This window comes from Arvicanthis niloticus, chromosome 3 (genome assembly GCF_011762505.2).
Source record: "Arvicanthis niloticus isolate mArvNil1 chromosome 3, mArvNil1.pat.X, whole genome shotgun sequence".
Classification (NCBI taxonomy): domain Eukaryota; kingdom Metazoa; phylum Chordata; class Mammalia; order Rodentia; family Muridae; genus Arvicanthis; species Arvicanthis niloticus.
The window spans coordinates 128,791,762-128,815,985 of NC_047660.1; the positions used below are offsets into that span (position 1 = coordinate 128,791,762).

At 40.1% G+C, this 24,224-nt stretch overlaps 1 protein-coding gene and 1 long non-coding RNA gene across 4 annotated transcripts in view; one reads left to right on the forward strand and one right to left on the reverse strand.

Annotated features, from left to right (window-relative positions):
- The window catches only part of Slc39a10 (solute carrier family 39 member 10), a 119,015-nt gene that overhangs the window by 49,791 nt on the left and 45,000 nt on the right, over window positions 1–24,224 (reverse strand). Inside the window, exon 3 of one of the 3 annotated variants that reach the window (XM_076931915.1) lies at window positions 16,910–16,964. The exons of the other annotated variants lie outside the window; for them this stretch is intronic. The gene's annotated coding sequence lies outside the window, so the exon portion shown is untranslated. The remainder of the gene's footprint in view (window positions 1–16,909; window positions 16,965–24,224) is intronic. 3 annotated transcript variants of the gene reach the window in all.
- Window positions 136–24,002, forward strand: LOC143441831 (uncharacterized). The gene is made up of 4 exons (XR_013109545.1): window positions 136–249; window positions 2,133–2,269; window positions 22,439–22,533; window positions 23,750–24,002. It is a non-coding gene; the product is annotated as an uncharacterized LOC143441831 (long non-coding RNA).

Genomic DNA, 24,224 nt, shown 5'->3' on the forward strand with positions numbered 1-24,224 from the left:
CCATTCACTTCGCGGACGCGCCTGGCGTAGGGGAGCCGCAGCACCGGCGGGAGCTACACCGACTGGCGGAACTGGAAGAATTTAGATCTACGCAGATTGCGGAGCTCTATAGCTCCGCGCTAGTTTTGTTCTGAGAAAGGACTCCTTGGGGGTAGTTGGGACGGCTTCTAACGCATGCGTAGAGCGGCCTTGGTCACCTCGCCTGGCCTCGCACGTCGGTTGCTGAGGCCTTGGGCTAGCGGATGAGAGGTAGATGCCGGGAGAGCGAGCGTCCTAGGCCAGATTCGGAGTGCTCAATTAGGATTGCTGATTTGTACGCTGGTTAGATATCTATATTAAATTAACTCCGCCCCCTCTGTCCCAGCAACCGTGCCAGTCTCTGGGCAAACCTAAACTTTAGTGCTATGTGCAAAGCGTTTTGCATAACTCCCCCCATCGCACCCCCATTTAAAGAGCACTTACAGTGGGTCTTCCCAAACAGAAAGAAGTTGAATTTTAAAAGCGTCACGTAATTCTGGTAGCTTTGGGTACCCATCCAAGAACGTCCCACCTTAACTGCTGGAACAGTTTTACACCCAAAGGCAAGACCCCGATCCGCCCAGCAAAACTAGGGGATTCGTGCCTACAACCTGCCGGTTCTTGCAACCCTTTCCGCACATCGCCATTCTCAATGGCCTCCTCCCCTCTTAAGCAACTAACAACCCACAATTTTCTTAAAAGGAGGCTCGGCAAACCTTTTGCTTCATTATTCATTACTCTGCTTCCTGGCTCTTTAATTCATGTCTAGGCTTATTTGTATTCTGCCCAGATGCCTGTGTTTCTGTATTCAAGCTGAGCGTACTTACTAGTGAAAGTGAATTCTGGGGGTGCTTTATGGCTCAACAGAGGGCATATAACTGAGCAGTAGTAACTGCCAGCTTTATGTGTCAGGTAGCTCCAACATACTTTGCATGTGTGTTAATTTAATACTCCTAACAGACTGAAGAATGATTACCCAGGAAATAAAGTCATGGGAAATAAGACACTTGCCTGAGAGAACCGAGGAGGGGCATAGAGAGCCAAACCTATTCGGATGGCTCCGTGGCCTGTCTGGTAGACTTGACCTCCATGAAAGAAGCTGTTTTGCCTTTTGTTTTATACCTGTATACGGAACATCTTCCAGGTGCTTAATAAATGTCTGACTAAAAGCACACTGAGCTTCTCGTAGTTCTCTTTTATATGGAGAAGCTAACCCAAGCAGCCTGACTCCTGCTGTCAAAAGAAAACATTCTGAAAAATCATCAGGCCTTGCCATTAGCGGAGTGGCTGAAGTCCTCAGACCCATCAATTAATCTTGGGATTACACCAAAAAGTAATGACTTAAGTTGTATAAATAGAGTTTATCAGTAGATCCCTTTGGTACAAAGCATAAAAATATCCAAATTGCTACGATATTTTAAGGCTTCTAATTATTTGATTAAACACATTGTCAGCTTCTTTAAAAATATAACATCTTCCAAACAAGCTAGAGCTCTTGAGTCAGTATTTCTAGCACTTCCAGTGATGTGGGGCTACTTGTTTAGAAAACAAATATTCACCTGGTCTGCACAGGTACATCTAAATTTTTGGTTACACACTGAAGTATGGCCATGAAAAGCAGTCAATAGCTACAGCTGTTAGTGGCGTTCCTTCATACTCCCCAGTCTCTCACAGTCCTTTTAAGATTTCCCAGAATTCCACATTGTGGCAACTAAAGGGCTAAAGCTTCAATCAAGGTATTATTTCATGTATCTGTATGTGAAATTTAAAGGTATGAGTATAATGAGTCCAGTGAACCTTTAAGTTCTTCCAAGGATTAAGAAAGAGGCAAGTATAACAATGGAAATACGACTCACACTCCACCTTGAACTTTAACTATCACTAAAGGAAGCCCACAGCAGAGGCCCCGCTTCTAATTTTGGAGAAAGTGCTTACCATCCACAGCCCAGTTACGGTGGTAATGAAATCTACAAAGGGCAGCAGAGATTCTAAGAAATCAGACCTTTCAAACTCAGTTGTTCTTTGCATGAATCAAGATTAGTAATAACAAATGATTTTTTGAAAAATCTTGAATTCACTTGAATCTAAACACTGATTTTCACATGGCCCAATAGGTTCGGATCTGCCTAGAGAAGTCATTAAGAGAAGAAGGAAGATTAAACAGAGTGAAAACCAAGGCACCGAGCACCGGAATAGATATTTAAAACCCGGGAAAGGAAGGTGTTGGCCACCTCTAAGCACAGGTCTGAATGTAAGCTTCAAAAGGAACAGTTATCCATCATTTCTAGAGGTTTTCTATCCCATGCTTGCGAGTGAAAAACTGAGTTCAGTATGATTGTGAAGCTGACTGTTCCATTAAAATAGCTGCACCCTTGCGTCTGGTCAGGGCACTGCTAGGAGAAGGGCTTTTCTCTGAGGGTTGTTAGGGCAGGAGCCACAGCAGAGAAGCTACAGAGCTGCCTCAGCTTCACTCCAGCATGCCCTTCAGAGAAAAATGACCCAGCTCATGAGAAAGAGGAAAGTTTACTCAGAAGGATGAATTAAAACAAAAGCATTTACCCATGTGACATCAGGAAGCTTGCCTGTTCTAAACCTATTATGTATGCTCACACACCCCTGGTAGCCCTTTAGTGCTGGGCCTTGAGACCCAATGACGTTGGCCTTGAGAGAAGTTATTCTCTCGAGTTATTATTCTATTATTTATTTATGCTGCTCTTGGAGTATATTTTGGGGGGGGGGCGTTTTGTGAAAAAGAGGTTCCAAGAAAGCAGCAAATGTGCTTAGATTCTAAGGGTGGAAGGCTGGAGAACATAGTTAAACAGCCCACTTCTCACGCTTGCTCTCAGCCAACATGTCCCACTCAAGAGTATTTTATCTTTTTGGTTTTTTGAGACAGGGTTTCTCTATATAGCCCTGGCTGTCCTGGAACTCACTCTGCAGACCAGGCTGGCCTCGAACTCAGAAATCCACCTGCCTCTGCCTCCCAAGTCACGCACCACCACTGCCCGGGCCCCACTCAAGAGTATTAAAATGAAGAAAAACAGGCTTGGTGGCCCCCTGCAGAAAACCCAGGACCTAGCTGCCACCAGGTGGCCAGTTCAGATCCTTTAAAAATCCCAGCTGCACAGGCCTTCAAAAACTCAGCTCCTAGTGCAAAGGAATCCGAAACAAAAGCAACAAAATTGTGATCACGTTAATATTGCAAACCTTAAATGTATTTACGATGATTACACTTCAGTTTAAGGGGAATTACCAACATGAGAACAATCAACCACAAATTACCATTAAATATCTTAAAAGTTTATTAAATTAGTTGAAACAAATAAACACGTATTAAAGATTCATTTTTAAAATGTCTTCACAGGAAAACACATTGCAGATCTTGCCCAAAGCTTTCTGATAATGAGAACCATTTCACGACTAGCAGCTACAAAAACAAGCAAAGCTATCGCTTGAGACAAGATACACTCAGCAAATATTGCCTACTTTCATCTGTTAAAACTCTGACAGCAAAATATGCAACAACATTGTACATTTTAGAGAAAGCAATGAATGAAGTGTTGAAATCAGTACCAATTATTGGGCCAGAGAGATAGACGGCTCAACGGTCAAAGTTCATTTGCTGAACTTATAGATGACCTGGTTCAGTTCTCAGCACCCATGCAGTGGGTCACAAACATCCATAGCTCGAGTTCCAGGGGAGCCAGTGCCCTTTTCTGACCTCCACAGAAACCAAACACACACGCATAGTTCACATACATTCATTCAGGCAAAACATCCATACCCATGAAGCAAATAAAGCTATTTTTCCAAAGTGTCATAGGAATTTCTGAATTTCTCTTGCATTAGTTTTACTTCTAAGTGAAGTAGCATGCTTTATTTATTTAGGGCTGCTTTTCTGCTCTTTATAGATGTGCATAAATCAGCACTTCTTTTCATCACACAGGTTGGGAGAAGTTTTAGGTAATTTCCCATGATTATGGAAAACCCATCTGGCAATGGCCAGTAGTGGAGGACTCACAGTGCCTGGCTTGCTTGCTTTCTTGTGGATGATCTCACCCACAGCTTCTGATGATTTCATACTCAAGTTTCATTCTAATTATAAGGATAAGAACATCATTTCTCCAAGCAGTTATATTTCATAGTCTGCCTTCCCACCCTAAGCACATGAATATGTGTGGTTTAAAAAGTGTCAGGTAACATTTCAATGGCTAGCCAGGAAGCCCCATGGACCCCATCTTAGCCTACTTATCAAGCTAGAGGCAATGAGAGAAAGACTGTCTCAAGAAACCAAGACGGCTGGCTCCTGAGAAACAACACTGATGCTCTTCTCTAGCCTCCGTCTATAGGCACATCTGAATACATGTACCACCCAAACACACATGCATGACTAGGCCAGGCCTGATTTTTGTGAAGATATCTAGACACTTTCTCTGAAATGGTTGTCATTAAAACATGAAAGACAACGGATCTATGTATTGGCTCTTGCCAGTATATAAATGCTGTGGGCCAGTGTAAGCTTTAAATGTAATGGTTAATGAAATAAAGAATAGAAACAATAACATATCGAGGTACTTGTATTGTAAACTCTTGTTCATTCCTTTTGCTTTATCTTCAACTTCACTAGCTTAAATCAACTCTGCTGGTGGGTGATCAGAATTGTTGAGGTTTTTGCCTTTTACTGTCTATTGTAATGCTAAGTGTGGCCCGAAGACCTGGAGTCTGCACATAACCCCTGTGAGCCTGCCCCAAGTTATTTCTAATGGTGAATAAAGATGTAAACAGTCAGTAACTGGGCAGATTAATAGATGCCGTGTAGGTTTCCCTGGTTTAGGGGAGGAGGGAGGAGAAGAAGAAGAAGAAGGAGGAGGAGAAAGAGGAGGAGGAGAAGGAGGAGTAGGAGGAAGAAGAGGAGGGATGAAGAAGAGGAAGATGAGGAGGAGGAGGGAGGAAGATGAGGAGGAAGATGAGGAGGAGGAGGAGGAGGAAATGCAGGAAGGAGAAGAGATGCCACCATGGGTTAGGTGAGCCATAAAAACGTGGCCCTGTGGGCTAGCCAATTGGAATTAAGAGCAACTCAGATGGAACATAGTAAATAGTAAGAAACAACTCAGGGTTCTAAATAGGAAAGTAGATTCTGGTAGCATGGAGGCTAGGTATCTGCCCAGCTTTTGTACGGATTAAGGCATATTGTAAATATAAAGACTGAGTGTGTCTCTCATCCGGGAACTTAATTAAGGCAGGGTAGAAACCTTGAGCTGGGATTTAAACAATTTCTACAACACAGAATGTCATTAGCCAATCTGCTTTTACCTTCCTTTGAAAGCTTTCCTCCCTATTGTGGCCATTTGATCTTGTTGTATTTATATTAGTAAAGTTATATTAAAAATTAAGCAGATCAGGTATGTGTTAAGAACGTCCTTCCTACAAATTAAATATAGGCAACTAGTGTGGAATCAGTCAGGACTAGGCTGGGCCTGAAAAAAATATACCCAAGAAGATTTAAAGTGAAATTCATTAGTCTGCCTTAGAAAAACAGCCTAGCGTTGAGGGATAGATAAGATCTCAAGCACGGCTTTGAGCTTCTGTTACATGCAAGTCACTGCATTAAGTAGTTGGGATACCAGGATGGACAAAATGAGTTTCTGGCCCTTAAATAGCTTATGGTCTGGTGGAGGAGGTAATTAAAGAGGTAATTATAGCATACAGTGGCAAATGCTAGGCTAGAGAGAGGTATGGTTGCTATGGCAGCAGAGGTAAAAATGGGTTCTATTCAGGCGTTAGCAGCATCTGACATGTGAGTTAAGGGTGAGAGGAGGAGAACCAGGTGAAACCATGGGTCATGGAGATGATCTACAGAGCTGACTGTACGTGAAAGCACAGGCTTTCAGATAGGAAACTGAAAGGGAGTCAAACAACACTCTCTGTCTCTCTGTCTCTCTCTGTAAGTCTGTCTCTCTGTGGCTCTGTGTCTCTGTCTCTGGGAGTGGATGGGGGCGTATTTTATTTCACATGGGGAGTTAGGAGAGAAGAGACAGGATTGGTAAACAGGGCCTTTGTGTACCTGGTTAAAGCATCTGAATACTGGAGTACATTAAGAGCCTTCGGAGAATTTTAAGCAGGCAGGTGCTGTGAGCACAGGCAGGAAGGAAGATTAGTGTGGTAGGCAGAAGCAGTTTGTCCTCTCCTCAAAGATGCCCTTCTTGTAATCCATGGACTTGTGTGGATGTTAAGTCAAAAAGAAATAAAAGCTGATTGTGGAATTAAGGGTCTAATTTAATTACACAAATCCCTAAACAAGGAAGAAAGAGGGAAAGAAAGAACGTTTGCAGCAGACAAAGGTGAGGGGGTAAGATGGCTCTGCGGGTAAAGGTGCTTGCCACCAAGCCTGACTACCTGATCCCAGAACCCACCTGGTGGAAAGTGAGAACTAACTCCTGCACAGTGTCCTCTAACCTCCACACTTGCACTCATAGGCTCCGCCCTCCAACTTATTTGAAAAGTAAGGCAGAAAAATAATGGTCAGCAGTGCTGAAACCTCTATACAAACGGACCGTGGGGAGCCTCAAGAAACTAGCAACGGCAAAGCCAGGCTTCAGACCTACAGGAACTATGAAAGAATTAATTAATAAATAATATTATTATTATTATTATTAGGTTTTAAGATACCAAAGCTAAGGAGACATGTTATAGCAGTATTGGAAAACTAAAGTTAGAAACCTTTAAACATGGGAAGTGTTAAAGAGATAGAATCCAAAATCCAAGTTGAAACTAAACTCTACTCTGTCCCTGTGGCCTCTACCTACCTTCATCTTCATTATCTGTAAGAGGGGCCATGTTTCACAGGATTTCGGTTTGCTTAATTTCTATTGACATCAATATAACAAACACATTAAGATTAGCAGCCAAAATTCAAATAGAAACACCTATTCCCTAAAAACACTCCGCTAAGTGAAATATGGCAGTCAAAGCATAACTACTGCATGGCTGAAGTTCCGCGAGATAGTCAGAACGGGCGATCATAAAGATGGGAAGTAGCAGAGAGGGGCTGTGGTAGGAAGGAGAAACACTGAGGGAATGGCTAATTAATGTTTAGTTGGTACACAGTGTCTATTTGAGATGATAAAAATACAATAAAAAATAAACTAAAATGTTGCAATAAATACAAAATAAACAAATATACTACCTCGTGTGTCTAGTATTCAAGGAATTGGAATTTATTATACCACGTAAATGATATAGAGTTTTTGTTGGTTGCTTGGTTTATTATTTGGTTGGTTTTTGAGATAAGTTCTTATGTACCCTAAGTTGGCCTGGAGCTCACAATGTAGCCCAGCATGTTCTCTACATTGATCCTCCTGCCTCAGTGCTATAAACTGTTAAAATAACACACGTACACTACCACATAGGCTCTATGGAGCAGGACCCAATGCATATTAAACATACCTTCTACTAGAGCTATTCCAGTTAAGTAGGGATTTCTGGGTTTTGTTTGTTTGTTTGTTTTCATTTTGTTGCCTGGAATATGGGTGCAACTTTTAATCTCAACACTAGGATGGAAAAGCAGCTTGATCTCTGTGAATTCAAGGCCAGCCTGGCCTACAGAGTGAGTTCCAGGACTGCCAAGACTACACAGAGAAACCCTGTCTTGAAAACCAAAAGAAAAGAAGGATAGAAGGAAGGAAGGAAGGAAGGAAGGAAGGGAGGGAGGGAAGGAAGGAAGGAAGGAAAAAATGTTGACATTTCCTTCTTTGATTTTAATTAAGAACTTCATATATGAAACAATAGTTTTGTCACTGGGAGCTTCTGAGACTACCAAATGTTGGCAACCATCAGAGCCAGAATAATGCTACTATGCTACTACTCTTCAGCCCAGTGCCCTACTCCCTCTGTCTTTCCCTCTCCCTCTCTCCCTCTGTGTGTGTATGTGTGTATGTGTGCCTGTGTGTTGGTATGTGTGTGTTGGTATGTGTGTGTATGTTGGTGTGTGTGTTGGTATGTGTGTAGGTCAGAAGACAATCACATGTGTCACATCCACCTTTATTTTGGGACAGGGTTTCTTTGGTCTGAGGCTTATCAGCCCTGCTGCTGGACAGTGAGCCCCCCTGACCTGTCTCCATCTCCCCAGCCCTGGGATTACAAGCATACATCATCACACCTGGCTTTTTCCTGTGGATGCTGGGGTTCCAATTCAGTTCCCCTTGCTTGCAAGGAAAGCTTTTTACCAAGTGAGCTATTTTAAAAAAATAAAGCAGTTAGATTGGTCATGGGTGGAGATACCAGACACACTTTAAAGATGATGCAGATGCAGTTTCAAAATTAACTGGCTCAGATTCAAAGAGATCCACCCTCTTTGCAGTAAAGTTTAAAATAACTAACTTACACTTAACTTAATTAAACTTTCAGCTTTGTTTAGAAGTAAGGCTCTCGTGGTCTTATGTATAGTTCATTTTATTTGAAAATTTGTTCTGAGAACAAAGTTCAGTTTTTAAATATTTACATCTGTACAATATATAAAATAATATCCAGCAACGTTAAATAACCATTGTAGTGGCTGATAATCTGACTTTCTACATAAAGCAGGTAATAGAATAGTAGTGACAAGGGGGTGAGAGAAAATAAGAGCTGACACGAGATTACTACAGCAGCCTCTCACTTGTCAGCTGATTCGTGAGTTAACTAGGACTAGATAGTTTGACCAGTTTGGGGTGGGATAGGTGAGTCCTTCCCACTAGAGTTGATTATTCAGTAAAGGAAGGTGAGAAGGTGACTAAGAAATTCAGTTTCAAAGCTCTAGTTTTGTCTTCTTTATCATCCGACTCCACTGAGCTTAGCACTTCGTGCACACCATCAGTAATAAGGTGGCCATACTGGAGAATGGTTTATCCATCCCAAGAATTACTAAAAGAAGAGACAGTCTGGTGAAATGTCATTTGATTGGTTAAGATGTGTAAATGGATTGTCATTAATATTATTTAATAATATTATTTAATAAACGCATCCTATGAAGCAGGGGCAGATTCTATGATTTCATAGTATTGACTCTCTCAAATACAAAGAAATGACATCAGGAGGGCCTCCTTCACCCCTCAGCATTTCCCAAGTGAGCAGCCCATCATGCACTCTGCCTTCTCTTCCCTCCTTCTTATAGCCATGGTCACCTAAAAAAGACTTTTCTCTGTACTTGCTTAACCTTCCTCAAGTCACTCATTGATGTGGGGTGTCCATCCCACCACATCTCCCAGATTGTCACTGCTGATCTTAGTCACCAAACCACGTTGTCACTTTTCAAATGCTGTTCAATTTTATTTCTCTGCTACATTTGAGGCAGTCAACCGTTTCCTTCAGATGTTCAGGAAACTGATGAGTTTAACAGGATGAGAAGACACGCCTCAAACAGACACCTTAACTAGTAGCCCAAGATTGGGTAATCCCTTACTGGCTGCCCCCTGTAGAGAAGACCAGCTCCCTTTCCCATTGCTGAGCTCACTCCCCCTCGGAAGAATCTGCTATACTCTGCATGTTGGTAGCAGACAGCATTCTTCTGTTTTTTCCTTAACCTCTCTAGTGGTTCATTTCCTAGTTTACTCAAGGGCTCTTACTCTCACCTCTCTAAACATAACCACTTTCTTCTGAATGGCTTTGTTTGTTATACTGTACTGGTGTTTATAAAGGAGTGTTTTAAGGACCACTTGCATCAACATCTGTAAGGACTCTTATTCAAAGTGCAGATTCCAACATTCCCTAGGAAACTGAAGGGTGAAAACCAAGCTCTACATTTTTAAATCAGTTTCTCAGAAACTGTTTTTAAAACATCAGATTGGAGGAGCTGGGTGTGTAAGTCAGAAACAAAGTGCTTGTCTAACATGCTTAAAGATTGGGTTCAGTCGTTCCAAAACCAATCAAACTAGAGAATGACAAAAATACACTCATCCTTAATAATTTTATGTATGTCTATCTAGTCTACATTCTATAACTATTAGAATACAACAGAGCTTTGGTGCCTTGGAAAGAACATACTCATGCTGGGTAATTTTATGTATCTCCATTTGTATCTACATTACATAACTATTAGAAAATAACAGAGGTTGAGTGCCTTGGGAAAGAAGGAGATTTGTTTAGCTCAGTTTTAGAGGCTGAAAGTTCAATATCAGGTAGCTCAACTGCTTTGGTCTCTGGTGAGAGCCCCTTTGGGGAGCCATGACATGTCAGAGGGCATAATGGAAGCATATGTATGTACTAGAGATGATATGGTGACGTGGGTAGCCTAAATGAGGAAGGTCCTGGGGCTAGGCTTGGTCTTTTATAATAACATCCTCATAGGAACTAGTTGTCATCCTGTGGGAATACCTTAAACACCTCTGAGAGGCATTCCAAAGACCAAATGACGGTCCCCTAGGACCCACCTCTTAAAAACCTAAAGCCCTCTCAACATCACCACTCTCAGTAGCAGCCTTCTGATACATTTGATCTCAAGGACAAACCACATCCAGACTTCAGCTAGTCCCATGACCTCAGTTGCTAATTATATGCCAGTGACACTGTACTCTGTTTTAGCTATGAACATTACAGTGGGCTGTCTCATCAGCAGCTCAAATGTCTACCTCTCATAGCTTGCTCTAGTTCTCGGAATGGTTCTGTTGTCCTTCCTGGAAGGGTGAAGAAGGGGAAACAGGGAAAACAGAAGCATACGTAATCGTTCTCGTATCGTCTGGTTTACACCTATCAATACTTTTATGTTCTCTCTTACAATTCCTTCCCCTTCCCCCACGATGGATCTCCTGGGCTCAAGAGATTGTCTTGCCTCCTTCGCCTTGAAAGTCACTGGAACCCTAGGAGCATGACACCACGGTCCCAGTTTATGCTCATGACTTGACTCTTGCATTGCATTGTGCCCACGTTGCTCCTCTATTAAAAGTTATTTATTATCTAGAACTGGCCGGCTGCAGAAAAGGCCCACCTCTAATCCATCCTGCACAGCAAAAGTAAATGATCAATTATGTCCCTGCATAAAACTTCCAGGACTTCCCATAGTCTCTGACATAAGCACCTGAGGTGACAAACATTGGACCTACCCTGTTCCTGTAGTATCTCTGCAGATTAATCTCTCCTTACTCCACTCTAGAACTGGAGTGTCTGATACGACAGCCGTTTGTCTACCATGTTCAGCTACTGAGCATTGGAAATGTGGGCAGTCTAAACTGATATATACTGTGAAACATACTTGGATTTCTAAATTTTAGTACAAAACTGAAAGATGTCTCAATACTTTTTCCTATCGAGTATACGTTGAGGTGATATTTTTAAATATATGTGCTAAATTAAAATGTTAAAATTTAGCTTCTTCATACTGTCTCAATTCTACCTGTGGTTTTCGGTGTGGACAGTGTATCTATCTCCTGGCCACGGAGCCAGCCACACTGAAAGACTTGTTCTGTCTGCTGTAATGCTCTGCTTTCCTATGCTTACAGAATTCCCTTCTCCTCTGCACCTTCCCTCCCTCCATCTCTTGTCCTGTAGGACTCCACTGAATTAGAGCTCTAGCTTTCTTACTCCTTTCCCTATACAAACCCCTGGTTTAGGAGTCTTCCTCCACACTAGCAATTAGACTTCCCACTACAGCACATAGCTTGCACTTGTGGCCTATTTGTCTACACTCTGTAAACTGCAATGTGTCCTGTGCTCACTAACTCTTCAGTACCAGGGGCTATGCCTGGTTCAACATAGTGGTACCTGATTATCACTTACACTGCCTAGCACAAAGAAGGTACTTTTTGAACTCTCCTAGAATGGATACTGCAAATGGCTTCCCTGGACCAAAAGCCAGGAAATACGGCTGATGACATATGTATAGGATGGCTTATGCATAAATATTCTCTCTTCATTTTTCACTTGTCTACATTCTATTTAACAATGTACCCAGCTCACTCTCATTCCTTTCAATCCCAGTAAAAGGTTAAATCTTTATTCATTAATGTGACTGAGGAAAAAATAAGACAACAAAATGAACACAGGTTTTATCTCCTAAATATTTTAAACTTACTTTAATGCTAGAAGATATTCACTGTGTGAGAAATCACCTATTCGTTGTTGGAATACATTTTTATAGCATTTTCTAAGATCAAGTCTTTGCAGGAATTTAAATGAGACCTAAAATGCAATCATTTTCTCTTTAATCCTGCGAGGCTGGCATTCACAGAGAAGTTTTGGGCACATCAAAAATTCTGGCACACTCAGTTTATAATTAAAGTTTACCACATTACTTGCTGTTTGAAAAAAAAATAGTGTGTGCCAAATATAAAAGCAGTAAGAACAGACAGTAACCATTCACTTCCCCCAGCTTCATCAGAGAGAAACTTTAAGTGACATCCTCAGTATCCATTCAATTTGACCACTCTGAGATTTCAAACAAAAACATGATGTCAATCTTTTTATGACATAACTACGGCTTTCATCCCTTTCCATTTTTTATATGATTACAGCTTGTTGAGGGTGACATTACACATTTTCTTGTTGTTTAAGGGCCCTAATGTTTCACTGCTGGGACTTGGTACTGTGAATTCACAATGCTGAGGGAGCTGTTTCACTAATTGATTGAGAGTATTTGAGAGACATGGGCACCAATTAAAAGCGCTCCTAGGGATGAAATCTGAAAGGACTTGAGCAATAGAATCAAATTTTGTCTTGTGTTATAAATCAAGTTTAAAATAAATACACATTAGTGTGTAGTGATATAAACAAATGATTGAGTACACTGACAAATGGGAGGGAAGAGAGACACATTTCATGTACACTTTAAAATTATGGTGTGGACGTTCAATGAAGAAGTTAGACCTAATTTCCCAGGCATTAGATGTGGGCTGTGCTTGGTAATTTCCTTTCAAAGAGTAAGGGCAGGAGAAGAAAGAACAGCTATTTAGTAGAGAAATTGACAGATGTTCTCAGTCTGGCTGTCAGACTCAGCAGCAATGATAAGTCAGGTTGCAGATGTGCCTGTGATATGATGTGGTGTAATGGAACTTCAGGGTTGAGGATGTACTATGTGGTGGTGCACATGTGTGGAGCAGCTGTGATGCCATGGGTTTGATCCCCAGCAGCTCAGCATTAGCACACACACACAGACACACAGACACACAGACACACACAGACACACACACACAGACACACACACACACACACACTCACACATGAGAGAGAGAGAGAGAGAGAGAGAGAGAGAGAGAGAGAGAATACTCCTGTCCAGGATCTATAACTTTGGTATAAGCATAAGAAAGACATCAGGGCTAATCAGGGCTATTATATACAAGCAAAGACATGATAACCAAAAGTAATATAAATTTATATGTGATTCTGAAGCATGAACTAAAGGAAAAAATATTAACTTCAGTTGATGAAAGCGTATCTGTCTAGAGACAGCCAGATGGATCTCTACGAGTTCAAGCACAATCTGGTCTAACATAGCAAGTTCCAGGCCAGCCAGCAGTACAGAGTGAGACCTTGTCTGAGGGAAAAAAAAAAATAGTGTATCTTCATGAGCCAGGTACAGTGGTGTGTGCCGAGAGTACCAAACACTCAGAAGGCTGGGGCAGAAGGTCTGTTTGAGCTAAGGAATCAAAAGCCATCCTGGAAAACACAGGAAGATCTCTAGATTTCAGGGTTTCTAGATAGATATAAATTAGATAAATGAATAGATTAATGAATAGCTAGATAGATTGATAATAGATGATAGATATCTAGATAGATAATAAATGATAAAAATAAATCAATATTAGTAGCAAACATATATAAGTGTTAGAGGTTAGAAATAAAGGAAACCAACGTGCAGAATTGTTCTATACTATATTTGTAACTTTCAAATTATATAAAATATTCTATAATGCTAAAGCTGCTCTAACATATAGTTTATTCTAAAAGTCATTATTAACTTATTATAAATTTTTTTGAATTTTATATTTCATCCTGAATTCTCAGCTAATGATCTCCTTTTAGAAAAACTCCCTTTACCGTCTTCAAACATGCTTTTAGCTCTGAGAACTCTCTACCAATCCGTTTCTTAACTTGGCGTGCCTTATCACTTCATATTATGTGTCAAGGGAAAGGAAATCAGCAACTCCCACAACGTCAACTGTGTCCTTTAGAGCGAACATTCCAAAGTCTATATTCTGAGTCTAATCTCTCTTGGAAAGGTCAGTGTTTTTTTTTTTCCTAAATATCAAGTGGACATCTCTATGCACAGGATATTCAAGTCAGTGTGTCCAAAGGAGAAAACTCCTTCTAAAACCCAAATCCTGTGATGTCCCCAAGCCTGATTATTGGGTGATCATTATTGCAGCTTTCCCAGTCATTCTACAGGGTCCTTACGTATCCTCATGGCTGCATTAGTCTCTGATCTCATACCAATATATTCTTTTGATCTAATTCTATTTGTTTCCTTTGCTTCCCTCAATTAATTTCCTTGAATAATATCCACACCATCATTTAAAATATCCACGGCAGATTCGTGAAGTGAGGAAGTGCATCCAAGTACAGCTGAGACCTAAGAGCAGGGTATGAAATAGCAGTAGGACATATTACTATTTTATATTCCTTATAAAAGAAACAAGACTCACTCAGTGTAGAGCAAAATCCATTATTACTGTTAGAAGCCAGACCATAAACTTAGGATAATCATAATGGGTGTACCATTTCCCTAACTACTGTATCTGTCCATCATGGGTATGCAGTTTATTAAGTGAGTATCTCCGTGGATCTGGTAGCCTAGGACATTGCCCTGTGAATTCTTTGTTTCTTCGTCATCATTTTGCATAAACAATCAATTTGCATAAACAATGTGATGATTGCCATGTGATAATGGAAAAAATTTTCCTTTGCTTTAACCCTGAAAGGTGGTTGTTATGTTATCAAGACATTTCCTGGATCCCCAGCTCTGTCCTTGTTAATAGACTTTATTAAGACAACAGAAATCATGTTATCACTCAGGAGGCAGAAGCCAAGCTTTAAATGGTTTATCTTTAATTAGTATAAATCAAGTGGTTTGCACACATATAGATTTCAGGGCCCATTTCCATTCTCTAAGTCAGTTAAAGACTACAAAGTGTGTTTGGGTATATAGATTATTTTTTATCAGTGTTTACAATAACATGAGAATTTCATGTTTAGGAAATAAATATAAGCTGGGTATACAGAGGCTCATTTTATAATCCCACATTTGAAATGCTAAGGCAGGAGATTGTCATAAATTTGAGCCCAGCCTGAGACTACATAGCTCAAAATCGGGCCAGCCTAGACCACAAAGAGAAATTATTTCTACAAAAGAAAGAAAGAAAGAAAGAAAGAAAGAAAGAAAGAAAGAAAGAAAGAAAGGAAGGAAGGAAGAAAGACATAATAAATAGATCATGTATTATTCTAGATAATATTTTGTAGGAAAAATAATTTTAATTTCATAATTCAGAAATCCACTCATCTTTCTAATTGATGGCACAATTTCTCATATCTAGTGTTGGATCCATTTTGTTCATTTGGTCTCAAGCTATGGTTGCTTTCTATTCCCATGTGGGTATTTAATTTAAAGAGGAAGAAGGATTATAACAGACTTTCCACATGCTTTTGAATATTTTTCTTTACTATTACAGTAACATTCAAAAACCACTAGTTTCCTGAGGGTTGATTGCAACATGGAATCAGGAAGAAGAAAAAAAGATAGAAAGAAAGAAAGAAAACCTCAGCGAGCTTTTGGACTCTGATATCCTTTAGATTTCCTTTCTTTTACTCAACTGTGATTTTGTAACCTGAATCAGTCATTGGAAAAATATTGGTTCACTGGGTCATGTGGATCTTTCTTATGTTGACATATTTCATCACACTCTCTAAAATATCACTCTGGTTCATATCACCACCAATCTCATTAGCTTGTCAGAAAAAAATCTCTCTGTTCTGGAAAGCTGCCAAGCTCCCAGGGGTAGATACAAGTTTTCCAACATTCTTATTTTCCTCTGAAAGCTGGGGTTTTATCATTTGCAGCAAATACTGCCAGTTGTTTTCCTTGAACTGACAGGCTTATTTTATTCATATACAAGAAAAGTCTGCGAAAGACTCAAGTCTGAGCAGCCATGTTCTGCTTGTTAGTGTTTTAGAGGGAAAATGAATGTTATAAAACAGTAAACGTTTCACCTCAGAATTCAAAGGACTGCATAAGAGAGGGAGAGATGAGAGGGCATGCATGGGGGTGAAAATCTAACTAAGGGACTTGACATGAGCTCCTGACAGTGAAGCATTTGGCCATGAGCTCAATGTGGTGACTCTCCTTTAATTGATGTTAAACTGTGGGCAAAGGCTCACACTATGGCATTTTCAGTGAAGAAGAAAAGATAAGAATTTAGCTTCATTTAGAGAAATGCTTTTAACTTCATGAGCTCCTCCTGGAAAGGATTTCATGACTCCAGGTTTGGGGTCCACTGCTGTCCTAAACAATGAGATGCATTGCTCTGTATCTTCACTCCTGAATTCTAGGAGACATGTGAGATATGCCTGCCCAGTGAACAGAAAGGACCTCTGGATAGGTACTTCCCCCAAACAAGAAACATCTAGCTGGAATTTCCCTTTTCTGACTCGGGGATTCATAAACTACATGAATGAGAACACTAGAAATCACTCACCTGAGAGGACAAACAACATCCCTAATTTGGGGACATAGAAGAAAAGACATCAAGGCAAACTGATGTCAGTGTTGAATAAGCAAATTAATTGTTCAGCCCAGGACTACCTTCCCTTGAAAATTCTTGTTATGTGACATAATTCTTCACTGGTTAAGTGACTTTTACACAGGTATTCTGTTCCTTAGAGTCAAAAGAATCTCTACTCAAATGGATTCTCATACTTTCAGTCAACCTACCATTATCCAAAAGACCTCAAGAGCCCGATCCCCAGTGTCAGATACACTTCAAACTCTGTGAAATGAGCAAGAAAAATAAAATAAAATTATTACAAGCCATTTAACAAGGAGCAGAAGCTGGAAAGGGGCACACCAAGTTTATCAACTAGAATTCTGGTTTTGATGGAGGCAAGTCTAGTAAAAAAGAAAAAGTTAAATTTTAATACAAGAACATTGAGAACTCTCGAGGAGATAAGAATATAACGTCAGGCATTCAAGGATTAAAACACATTATTAATCGGGATCAGAAAGTAAACAGGTTTGCACATGAAAAGCTGCCCAAGTACCAAGATGCCAAAACAAGCTGGGCCCGGTGGTACAGCGTGCCGTCCAAATTATTCATGGACTACACATGCAGTCTGCACAACTGAGTGGGACTCTACCTCAAAAAGATGTCTGGAGATACACCTCTGTGATGGAACCCTTGCCTAGCATTCAGGAAGCCCCACTGACCACAAACTAAAGAGATTACACAGTATAAAAGTATTTTTTGTGTATGTGTTAGCACAATTAGAATTTTGCTACTAAAGACGAAGATGTAGTCACAATTAAGAGAGAGGAAAGGAACTGTGAGATTGTCAAGGTACAGCAAAGAGCTCTCTATAAAGTAAGAGTGTTATTTTGAAGTTGAATATAAGCCTGGAGCTTTGTAGTCTCTTTTCATCTTTAATCATCACTTTAATGTCCATGGGATTTAAGAAATGCAATATTTACATCAGAGAAATATAAGAGAGGAAAAAACTAGACCTATTGACCAAAAACAAACAAACAAATGAAAAAACAAAAATATTATTTGTCAGTTCCACATCCTTTTTGGATAATGGAAAAATGGAAAAGCAGAAATGATTCCTGGTTATCTATGCCTTTCAAGATCTAAGTTCTTATTTCTACAAAAAGAATTTAGTCTACTTTATAGAATAGCTTTGAGAAAAAAAATCTAATTAATAAACATATAAAGTTTAATTATTAAACTTTTAATTAGTAAACATATAAACTTTGACTCCTCTAACGTATAATGATTTTAAAACCAAAAGAGGGTGTGTTTTAAGCTCACAGGTAAAGGAGACTAATGCTACTTACTGAGAGACGAGTAAACATGAGCACATCAAAGATAATTAGAAGTTTCAAAATAAAAAATACTGTCTCCATATCAGCAGATGAAGAGACCAAATTCTCAAGAAGATATGGGTCTAGACTCCAGAGAAAAAGATAAATCCAGGGATCTGAACTGGTATTGGAAGATAAAGGTTAGAACTGGATAGAAGTGGAAGGGTAGCTTGGGACCGCGCTTTGTATTTGACCTTACTTTCCAAGGAATTCCTGGAAAAAGCTTTGATAAGAACAAAAAGATGAACTTCAGTAGTAATTTTACTGCAAACAAAAAGCACAACTGAATTCTCTCTCTCTCTCTCTCTCTCTCTCTCTCTCTCTCCTTCCCCCCCCTTTATTATTTATTTATTTTATATATGTAAGTACGCCATTGCTCTTTTCAGACACACACCAGAAGAGGGCATCAGACCCCATTACAGATGGTTGTGAGCCACCATGTGGTTGCTGGGAATTGAACTCAGGACCTCTGGAAGAGCAGTCAGTGCTCTTAACCACTGAGCCATCTCTCCAGCCCCCCTGAATTCTCTTTTGTAATATCAAAATTAACATACAAACTGTGGCCTCTGACATTCAGAGCCTCTGCAAGGGAAAGTATATACCTAAATTAGAAGATCCAGTCACAGGAGGAGAGAGCAGCTCCAGGAACTCTATACAACTCTATACAAACAGTAGGTGCTCATATACACATCAGTAATACAAACAGTAGGTGCTCATATACGGGTCAACAGCAGCTGAGACCAGTAGCTGAGCATTTAGTAAAGTCATGAAGACATTCTAATTGTTTCCCTTTTTATAGCTTATAAACAACGATCAGTATATCCACAGATCTCTGCATTGCTCACTGCATTGTAATGAAGTAAGATTGATCTTACACTGAAGTCAATATTTCCCCTGCCCCCCCATCTCTGTTGCAAAGAAATATAAATGTTATAATCACATTTTATAATCTGATATTCTCTTTTTTTCTTTCTTTTCTTTCTTTCTTTCTTTCTTTCTTTCTTTCTTTCTTTCTTTCTTTCTTTCTTTCTTTTTGGTTTTTCAAGACAAGATTTCTCTGTATAACCCTGACAGTTCTGGAACTTGCTCTGTAGACCAGACTGACCTCAAATGGGAGATCCACTTGCCTCTGCCTCTTGAGTACTGGAATAAAAGTATGTGCCACCACTGTCTGGCTCTGGCAAATATTTTTCTTTTTTGGGGTGGGGTGGGGGTGGGGTAGTTGAGACAGGGTTTCTCTGTGTAGCCCTGTCTGTCCTGGAACTCACTCTGTAGACCAAGCTGGCCTCGAACTCAGAAATCCGCCTGCCTCTGCCTCCCAAGTGCTGGGATTAAAGGCATGCGCTACCACTGCCCGTCTCTGGCAAATATTTTTAATCACAAAGTTGAACTGCTTTCTAGGAAAATGTTTATAAATACTTTCAAATTAAATGTTAGCAAGGGTTAATTTATTTTCATTCTACATGCTTTGTAAAACATTTGATGATACCCACAAAAAACAAAGCAGGCTATTGGTAAGTACGTTTTGTTTGTTTGTTTGTTTGTTTGTTTTACTGTGCTGGGGACTGAATCTGTGTTCATATGCATCAGGAAAGCATTCCATCACTGAGTTAACAGCACCAGAATTACCTTTAAGTAAATTATAATAGAGTGAATTAGAATAAATTTGTACCTATAACTTGAAGGACAAGAGTGTAGCTCAGTGTTAGAGCACTTGTCTAGAGTGCATAAGCTTTGTGAGCCGATCTCCATAACACACACACACACACACACACACACACACACACAAATAGACATACAGAGACAGACAGACAGAGCTAGGCAGAGAGAGACGGAGAGAGATATACACACAGAGGAATACACACATCACATAAACACATACAGAGACACAGACACACACACACACATAGACACAGATACAAACACACAGGCAGGAACACACATACACACAGACACATAACACATCACATAGACACATACGGAGACACAGACACAAACATAGAGACACACATAAATACATAGACACACACAAACACACAGACATATACAGACACACGTAGACACACTCAGACACACACAGAGACACACTCAGACACACACAGACACACGTAACCATACACACAAACACACATAGACACACTCATTTCTCTAAACTTCAGGGAAGCATTTTATTTTGAGGATAGTGAAGGAAATAAGGCATGCTTAGTAATATACATCTTGGAGCTAAGTTTTGTTGGAGGTTTTCTAAATGGAGATTCACTTTGGCATGTGAAATATAGCTGTTAAGTGAAATGACTACTTCCATTCTTCTATCAAAAGTGTGGAAAAATTTCTTCTCCAAGTTATCCATTTCAGTTAGGTACCACAGGAACAAATTCGTTTTTAATTATTGATAGTTTCATCAGGCCACAAAAAGGAATTGGTGTGAGTCCTTGTGTAAGTGGAGAGTACTTAACCCATGATACACCGTGGCCAACATTTAGACGCTCTGCTCACCCTGTGGCTATATACAAACACAGATCCTAGGTTTGGAGTTGCTGAATATGACAAGAAATATGACGATGCAGAAGTAGCTGCGGGAGAAGATGGGAGAAATTTACCACAGACATTGAGCTCATCAGAGAGCCCTGGCTCTCTAGGCTTTATGAGAATGGGTATGGATTGTGTGGGTGGAAGAATCTTTTAGCAAAAGAGAGAAGAGTGAAGGAAAGTGAAGGTAGAGAAATGGGAGTGGAAGCAAGGGGTGGGCACTTAATAATTTGCAAAAATGTAAGCCGCAGCTTGCTGAGGGAGTAAGCCTGTATTAAAGCCAATGGCTTCACATTTCAATGACTAAACATGGAGCTGATTTTAAGAGAGAGGAGTCTTGGGTTTTGGCTCAGAATGTGAGGGAATGACAGGGTAGGCGTGACAGCCAGGCAACTCTGACCCTAAAGCACAAGTGTGAGGACTGCTCAGAAAATAGAGATGGAACCAGAATCAAAGCTGGGCTAGACCCCTTGAAAACCTGCACCCTGGAACTCACCTCTGCCCGTCATACCTTCTGTTCCCCAAATTCCACAAACTCTCAAAACAGGTGAAGACCTGACGACCTAGCATTCAAACACTTGAGCTTGTAAGGGATACTTCAGGTCAAACTGTAACAGCAACAGAATATGCAGGTCAAGACCCAAAGATGCCACTGAAGCAGGAAAAAAAAAAATGGTCTTCTCAAATCATCCTGAGGATTCTTGCAAGCATCAGATTGGATAAAAATGGGTAGACTGAAGAGAGGGCCCAAAACTTCTCACTAGCAAACTTAAGAATCAGATTTTTTTTTTCATTAGGGTAACTGCCCACATGATCTGAGATCTTGGCCTCTTTCTTTCTTTCTTTCTTTCTTTCTTTCTTTCTTTCTTTCTTTCTTTCTTTTTATTTCTTGAAAGAGCTTTACTGATGCATCCATCCAACTCAGTGGCATCTGCCCCATATGCCCTCGTCCACCAGAGTTTGTCAGAAGTTGTGGCTGACTGGTTTTGAGAGGTATGCTGTTGTCTCTCCACTAGAAAGTCCATTTTTTGAGGGAGAAGCTTTTTGTTTCAATCTGTGCTCCTAATGCTTAGCACAGTGCCAGCCACACAACACATATCATATGAATACCTAGCAATGAAGTGAAGCAATGTTGCTCAGTACAAGAGGAGCCCACTAAGGTTGTAACAGAAATTTAACAATGATGAATCTGTGCAGCCGTTTAAAATGCTAGCCAGGTATTTATTTTGAGTGAATAGCAAAGGCTTCAAGGGTTTTGGTTCAATGTCTCCTTCCATGGAGGACCTGTGATGTAAGAATGTATATAAAGAATTTTCCATGTTTAAAGAACAGACAGTTTACCAACCATCCACTATTCTCTCAAAAGCTCCCAGAATGGAGGCAACATCTGTACCTCCTGATTCTCTTATGTAGAATGAATAGCCCATAAATGTTTACTGTTTCCATGTACACTTTAATTATAGCTTTTACACATCCTCTTACATGCTTTAATTATAGTTCTGGCAAATGAGTTAGAAATGACACTGATTTTTCTGGCATTTTGTTGGTCTTACTCAGATTACCAATTTCTCTAAATGTTTGGGTTTTTTTTTTTGTTTTTATATACCAAAGGTCTTTTTCTAAAATGTGTTTCAGTCTCTCTTTGTGTAGTTCTTCCACTGAGGCCTTAATATGTTGTTCACACAACAAATGCTACTAGAAGTATGAGGTCAGCCCTGTTTGACTTTGAAAGCCGTCTACTTCCATCTATAGAGTTCCTATTCCTTTCCCGTGAGTTTTTTCTGCCCCTCTGTGCTTAGAGGTTCTCAGGACAGCGTCTGACATTGATAGACTATGTGCATCTTTCTTCCCTAGGGTTTACCGGTCTTGTTTCCATTTCCTTCCTTTTATTTCCTACCCTACGAAGCAACATCTAGCTGGGAATTGATGCACACAGCATGTTGGAACAGGTAGGGCTTAGAAGAATCTCTTCCTCAATTTTCTGCTACTCTTGTGGGCATGTTAATCTGAATGATGTAATTGCCCTTACAGTGTGCTAATAAAGATGAGTAGCTGGTGCTGCCCAAACTCTGTCGCCAGTGTATGGTGTACCCAGAGCACTTAGTTAAATGAATACCTACATGCTTACAATGCTCTCGGAGGGGAGCATGGATTCCTTTGAGACGATAGCTTTCTGTTATCGCAGATATGCATCTTTGGAAATGGGCAGAGGGTGTTTCTTTCCAATGTAGATTTCCAAACCTACTATTTCAAAGTGGTTTAAGAAATGGCCCTTGACCAAACTCACCAAAATCATGAAGCAATTTGGAATCTATACAGATCACTGGTTGAAAAGAAGCACACAGCCCTCTCCTGATCTACGTGACCCCCTTAGGAAAGAACAAACTCTTCATTTGAGATAGAAAGGTGATATTTTAAAATATAATTTTAAGGCAAATCTTTGGGCTGTAGAGGATTTACTGATGCATTGTCATGAATATATTTCCCCCCAGGAAACATAGATTAATGCTTTGAGATAAAAACAGCCAAGGGATGTGGGAAGACAGTTATGTGCAGAGAGAGAAACTGCATCTCCAGGCTACAGCTATTTATCAGTTTTCCTGCCAATAAAACTTGCCAGCCGGTTTGTGGGCCTGGGGTACAGATGAGCAACTTTATATGAAAAAAACCATGTCTTTGGGGGGAAATTTGCTCAGGGAAATTATTACCTGTCGGCAATATCTTACCTGGTGTCCCCTGTGTTCTTATCAGTACTGTGCACAGATATTCTCCAGTGGGATCCAGCTACATGTCTGCTCTGCAGGAAGAGTCACTAAAAAACTTGCACCGTTTGGTTTTTGAAAGGAAGTCTTTTAAAATTAATTTTCACATAAAAGTTTTTCTTGACAAAAGTGATCATCTAGATTAGTAATACTTATCTTGCAACCAAGAAAAAAAGCACTTCATTATGCTTAGTTTAAAATTGTGTTTATTTGATTGATTGATTGATTGATTGATTGATACAAGGTCTCTCTACCTAGCTCTGCCTATCCTGGAACTCTCTGTGTAGAGCAGGCTGGTATCAAACTCACAGAGATCTGCATACTCTGCCTCCTGGGTTCTGGAATTAAAGGTTTACAGTACTACAGCTACTACAGCATATTGTTTCTTATCTCTTTATCACAGAACATTAGGATCACAGGCATCAGGAGGAAAGACAGAAAGCGGCGTTCCTGCCACCACAACGTGGAGACAGGACTGGATTCATTGCAATGCAGTCCTTGCACCTGAATCTCAGTGAGATCCTCTCAGCCTGAGAATAGTTTCTGATTATACGAGTGATGTATTCACAATGGAAAGAAAGAAAACGGAACAGAAGAAAAAAATTAGACACTTTTAATTTCAAGTTTAGGAAGGCTAAGAAGACCTAACTTAGAAAGTAGTTAAAGTTCTGAGGAGATTGTAATTCCCCATATGTTGTTGAAGTAAAGTCAGCATTAAGATATAAATTGCAAATTACATGCTGACTTAAATTGATAGCTTTCCATGGCTCTTTTTTTTTGAAAATGGGGTCAGTGTGTGTGTGTGTGGGGGGGGGGTGTTTAGACTGGCAGGATGGTTTAGTGGGTGAAGGTTCTCTTCCCCAAACCTGATGATCTAA